General features: G+C 32.6%; 1 long non-coding RNA gene across 3 annotated transcripts in view; it reads left to right on the top strand.

Moving 5' to 3' along the window:
- LOC102674791 overlaps positions 1-6,660 on the top strand; it is a 91,962-nt gene that overhangs the window by 22,465 nt on the left and 62,837 nt on the right. For 2 of the 3 annotated variants that reach the window (XR_004150840.1, XR_004150841.1), the window contains exon 3: positions 5,826-5,984. The exons of the other annotated variant lie outside the window; for it this stretch is intronic. This is a non-coding gene — a long non-coding RNA (uncharacterized LOC102674791). Of the gene's footprint in view, positions 1-5,825; positions 5,985-6,660 lie in introns of those variants that run through there. 3 annotated transcript variants of the gene reach the window in all.

The following is a 6,660-nucleotide window of genomic DNA, read 5'->3' on the forward strand; positions in this document are numbered from 1 at the left end:
TGTGCGTATAAGGGATTCGCCGTGTGCAGGATGCTGACCGAAACTGACCAGAGGGAGGGAGGGAGGAGAGAGAGGGGGAAGGGAGCCATCTCGCGGATACATCCGAACGTTGGTGAATCAGAGAAGAAAAGAGATGCACGGAGAGAAAGATGAGGCCGTGTCTGCGGTCGTGACTGGCCGTGACATACACGCTCACGTTATGCATACATCTCTCCCCGGGGCTGCCATAAGACTTTCCACGCGCGGCATTCGGGTACCCCGACGATCACACTACCAGCGATCATCATCCACGCCAGCCGAGCAAACAAATTTAGCCGCGACGGTGACGATAAAAATTATTATCGGCCCCCGTGCTCGGCCGCCCGATTTCGCGTGTTCAACAAGCGCGCACTACATGCGTACTCTGCGGCTTGTGACAAAAAAAAAAAAAAAAAAAGTTATCGCCTCTTCGATACCGTGAATATAGGTAAACCCGTGTACCGGTTTCGTTTCGCAAATTATCGATCGTGATGGGCGGGGGAAGGTGTTACCTTGAGAAATTGCGCGTTCCGTGATTGATATCCGGGGATATGATTTCAATGTAATTTTAACTGTTGCTTAACTGGCATGTTTATTTCGAGTGTTACCAAGAATTTTAGAATTTCTCAAATTTTTTAGATAGTAGTTTTATTTAGATATAAAGATACATAAATCTGTGCCTATTTTATTTGTAGAAAATTTTTCGTATATATTAGAATTTATATTAATATTAGGATAATAGAATTAGAAGGTAATATTATTTTTATTTCTTATGATATAAATATATTATATATTTTAGTTAATTATATTTATATATATTTATACATGTGTAAATTTTATGTGAATCTCGCGGTTACTTTGTTGGTGACCTTAAATACAACGTTAGAATTTTTTGCTCTGTATAATGCTAACGTTGTCTTGATTGCGAAAGATTTGTTACATTATTATCGTCGTCGTTCGCTCTGTAATATTCTGACAAAATAGGTACCGTAAAAATTTAATCGACTCTTAAACGCTTCGACGTAAAGAAAGGTATGTAAAAACTATTTGAGATTGAAATTTCCTAACTTTAAAAAAAAAAATTTTTAACATTCCCATTATTAACCGATTATCTGCAAAACTGAATTCGAAAAATTCAAGATATCACAATCAATGAAACTCTTCTTGACAAAATAACAATCCTCGCGAAAAAAAGTACAAGCAATTGAATTCTGAAGAATTTTAATTTCCAATTTAAATTTAAAAATTAACCGCCGATATTCCCAGCTGGACGTTAACAAGTTAAAACTCTCGAAATTGTATCCTCGGCCATGACAATGCTCCCTCTTGTAACTCTTGATCGAATTGCATTCTTGGCGCTAGAACCGATTCGAAATCACGTGTCACGTATTACCTTCGATGCGTTTTCTCACGCGGCCGGGAGAATGAAGCGAGGCGAAGGATTGGAAAGGTTGTAGATAATAGGCGGAAGAGGAAGGGGAGGGGGAAGGGGACGGGGGGTCGAGGATGGTAGCAATATGGGGGTAAGGGTAACAGAAGATCTTCATCTGTAACATCGCAAATTGAACGAGGATTTGCTGCGACCACGAGCTTCCACCGCAAATGAATGCATATCTCGGTGCACATCTGCGCAGTATCGATGGTAATACACGTATCCTCTGATTTAAATTACTCGGAACTGGCGGGCTTTCTGCAATTTACAAGTCGCCCCACCAAAGTGTTCCCGCTATACGTCTATGTAAATAACTGTGGATGCCCGGAGTTAAACCCTTGCCAAACAGTTGTTGCATCGTTAAACGGAAAATCTTTGTAAATATTACAATGTTTGTGAAAGCGAAAGTGCAAGCGAACTCTTCGCCTGTGCGTTCTCTAGATACTGTATCGAACACACGATATAAATATCACGTTGTATCACTTGTAACTCGAAAACAATTGATGAATACAGTTAATTGCATTTGATTTTTTTGCAATTATTCCTTTGATTTATTTGAGATTTGTACTCGTTATTTTTTTAAATGAATACGTGATTAATTACATTATCACAATTAAGTCTAGTTATGTTAAACTGAATATAACTTATATATATTTATTTTTTTAAATGATTTTTTATGCGTCAACTATTACACATGTTTATTTATGAATACGTGATTATCTATGAAAACATTTAATAAAATTAGAAAACATCAAACATACATAAAGGAGATAGAAAAAAAAGCGGAAGAAAATTACAAAATATCTTCTAAATTTATCAATAAATAAAATATCATCGCTGATAGCAACGTATTCTAACGCAAGAATATGCAAATTTTCGTCATCCCGTTTCTACAAACATCGCCGCATTACGCAAAACTTGGATAAAAAAAAAAAAAACCTCGCGCACAGGGAAGAAGTGCGCATCGATGAAAATATACGATAACGGATAGAAGAATGGTGGTGGTACGTAATATGTACCACTACGCTACCTTGAAGCGTGCAAGATCGTTGAGATGGAAGGTAGTCCGATCTGTCGAGGGCGTGATTCTATTTCAATATCAGTCCGCCTGCGGTTCTACGGTAGACACCAATCTCCGTAACACGGGATTCATCGAATATGAAATACATCTTGCCATTGTATTTTCGCAAACAGAATAAATTATCTATTCCATGGGAAACACGATGATCGTAAGTCGACGATAGAAAACGCGTCACTTCGTAATGCGATTTGTAACATATAATAAATAAAAGAGGAAGAAAGAGAGAGAAAGGGGAGGGGGGGGGAGAAGAGGAGAACGGAGAGAATCAAAAGCGAAATAGAGTCGTCGTCCCCGTCGACAGAATGGAAATGTAATTTAACCTGTCTATCGACTCCAACCAGCAAAAACTGGAATTCATCCGCAGGCGCAGCTGCGAATTTCTGCACACGGGTTGGTCATCGAGATTGCATTCAGACTATTTAGCAGGTGTGCTTCGGTTCGTAAAGCAAGGGTTGGGCTGCGTCCACACGCGCACACACACGTACACACAGATTACACCTGGAACCGCGGCTTGTCTTCTTCCTCCATTGTTTTTTCTTTTTTTTTTTTTTCCTCCTTACCCACCCACCCACCGACTATCATCGTGCACACTCGTGCTCTTCCTGTGTCACATGCGTGTACGGTACAATAGATGCACCTTTCAAAAGGTAACGCCGTTAATTGGGGACGCGGTAAACATTCGTAGCAGCGAAACAGGCAGGCAGAAGGCGCAGTGCCTTAATTGTCGCCTTCCTCTTCGAGATTGTATGGCATACCAAGCATGAAGCAATGCTTGCTCGTATGAAAACTACCTACAGGAGGAAATGTGAAATATGTCTATATTGACGATGTGCAATTAATATTTTTTTCTATAACAAGATTTCGCATATTATGTTCGGAAATTCTTATTTAAATGTTAATTCTTTATATTAAATAGGAGTTTGAAAAATATTGGATAGAGAGGGAATGTTTAGTTTGATAAATATTTCGATTTTTAAAATTTCAATTACAATTTATTTCTCTTGGTTTGGTGTTATTTGTCATAAAAAAGCAGTTTTCATTTAATAATATGTGAGAGTGTTACGTAAAAATTTTTGTGGTAAATTTAATAATTTATGAATTACTTGCAAAATTGAAGTATATAATAGTAGAAATTCTAAAAATGTTAAAAGCTTTTATAAAAAATAGTTTTCTGATTGATATATTCACATATGTATATATAATTATTTTTAATTTATGTATATACATATATATTTGCATGGTTATTTTTCAAACTAAAAAATTAAGAGTAATGAATAGAGAAATTAAAGTGATTTTTCTATTCAACTTTATAACAAACAAGCAATTTCATTGCTATTTATATAATGAAATTGATTATTTGCTCTGTCTTATATAAATGAGATATAAATTTTACGCGTTTATTAAGAAACTTTGTTTGTTGTCTTCTTTGAAAGATTGTATTAGATAATGTTACATATTGTTTTCTTGAATATTGGATTTTTATTTTCCTTGGAAGATCTTTCTCTTTTTTTTCTTTTCTGACATAAAAGTTGTCTGTCGATTGAAGAAATGATCGTTTTCCTCTCAAAGGACAAAAGACGCGGCTTCTGATAACTTTAGAGACAATTTAAAGACTAAAATTATTGATAGTATTGTCGATTCTTCCTCGAATGACGTAAGATCGAGCAAAAGTTGAAAAATTTTATTTTTATCAGCCATAATACAATTTGTCTCTATATTTTTAACATATTTCTAGCGCATCTAAAAACTTATCTATAAACTTTGTTATATATAAATAATGTCAACTTAATAACGATGGAAGGAAAGTACGATCAAATTAGAAAGCTTTAAGGAGCTTTTAATAATTTATTAATTTAAGTAAAGATGAAAGAAAGTATCGAATAGAAAAGATGTAATCCGACATAAGAAAATGCGATCAGCGATTGAAAATTTCCATCAACGTTGTTATTTCGGATTAATTAGAACGATATACTTCCGATGTAATCTGTTTATAAGTAAAATCCAAGAAATAGTTTCAGGAAAATTCTATTATAAAAAAATTTTTTTTTATTCATTATATTTATATAATAAACAATTTAATTAATAATCCATACATCTTTTATAAACTATATATAAACAATTATTTAAACGTAATTGAGAAAAAATATTACTCATTTCGTATGAAAAAAATGAATGGTGAATTCAAAGTGGAAGTGGATTGTGTATGTCAGACAAGTGACAAGTAACTATTAAAAAGAATTTGTTGAGATTTTTTTTAAATTAATTAGTTATGAATAAAAATAGTATATTATAATATTAGTTTATATTATATTACTTTTATTTAAATAATTAATTACATATAATTCGATATTTAAATTGATGTTATTTCAGATCAATCCTTAATTCTTTTTAAGTAATTTTAAGAATCATTTAGATTCTCGTAAAATTTTTATTCAAAAAAATAAATTAAATAATAATATATATCGTCTCTTATTATAGTTTGTTATAAATAATTATTATTTTGTTATTTATTTGAAAAGAAAGAAAATATTTATCGTTAAATATTTCTAGATAATATCGATATATTTATACGTGAATCGCATTTCTTAATATTATTTATAAATATTAATAAATATTCGAGATTATTGTTTCCTAAAATATTAATAATTAATTTTGAAAGATAATATACCTGTGCTGAAGCTAAAGTTGTATACATATTTCTTTCATCAGGAGAAGTACATAAACAAGTAAGCAATTCAAATGAAAAATTGTTGTTTACTTTTGCAAAGCTGGTTTACTGTCTCATGTTTGGCAAGCATTTTCATCTCGTTCTTCGGATCACATGCGTGTAGTTTGAAGCATCCTGCTTGCGACTTCTTTCAACATACATACATACCTATTCCATTAAAAGCGATAAAATTTCTAAATCGCTAAAATAGTGTTTCTCAACCTGTAAGTCATGATGTGATTTTTAAAAAATTGCTACAATTATTTTCACATAATATATTTATATAAAGAAGATTTTATAATGAAATATTATAAATTTTAATAGTAATATAAATATTTTACATTTTTAGTGGTAGATTTTTAATGTTTTAAATGTTTTAAATTAATATTCTCATCGATCGATAATATTTATCTCTAAATATAATATAATATATTTATTTTACTCTTAAAAATTATATTTTTATGTAATTATAAGTAGAGAGTGGTGTCAAAATTTATTTGATTATTTTATAATTTTTCGTGTCACAAGAAAGATTGGAAAAAGATTGAAAGAATCGTGATAAACACATCATTCTTTCGTTGATCCAGGGCTACCATAAAAGCTATGTTAGAGAATTATAAGGTATTCCTTTCATTTCCTGATCGTTGAACAGAAAAAGAGGGTGGAGCTCGATTATAAGTAACGAACGTGTGCACGTGAGTACGCAGAAGATAGAGTTAAGTATTAGGTACGAAAGATAACCCAGTTACACTTCCTAATCATTTTTGATATATGATTTTCTTTTATATAAGGATAATCTCTTCTCCTTTCGTAATTAAAATTAATTTTATCCTCATAAAAATATTTAAAATGTTTTAATTTTAATTTAGAGATTTTTTAAAATTAGATAGAGAATATTGGAAAGATTTAAAAGAACAATAATGATTCTGAAAAAAATATTATCATCTTTTGATATAAATTAAAAACCTCATTCGTATTTATACTATTACGAATAAAAAGTTCAATCGAATATTAAACTGCAACAATATTTTCCATTGAATCATAATATTCCCTTCTTCGATTCAAATTTTATCGTATCATTTTGCGTATATAAACCAAGATTCTTTTGGTCTTTTTGAAGAAGAAATAAATTAACGTTTATGCCTTTTTCACGATACGTTAAAAAAAAAAAAAAAAAAATGATCGCCCTAGTACACAAGTAATCGCGGAGCAAAGTCACGGAGGATAAATACAAGAGACAGGAGAAAGAGCAGAGAGGGGAGGAGGGGAAGCACGAGGAGGAGAGAGGTTCGCCACCGTGGTCGCCGCGCGGCGTTAAGCCAGTAGGTAGAGCCTAAGTCACCGGCAACAACGAACGTTCAGAGAGCTCAGTGATTACGAGGCTGATTGGCCGCCGCGAGATGAGACGGCGGCGTCCGTCCT

This window comes from Apis dorsata, unplaced genomic scaffold (genome assembly GCF_000469605.1).
Source record: "Apis dorsata unplaced genomic scaffold, Apis dorsata 1.3 scaffold_342, whole genome shotgun sequence".
Taxonomy (NCBI): Eukaryota; Metazoa; Arthropoda; class Insecta; order Hymenoptera; family Apidae; genus Apis; species Apis dorsata.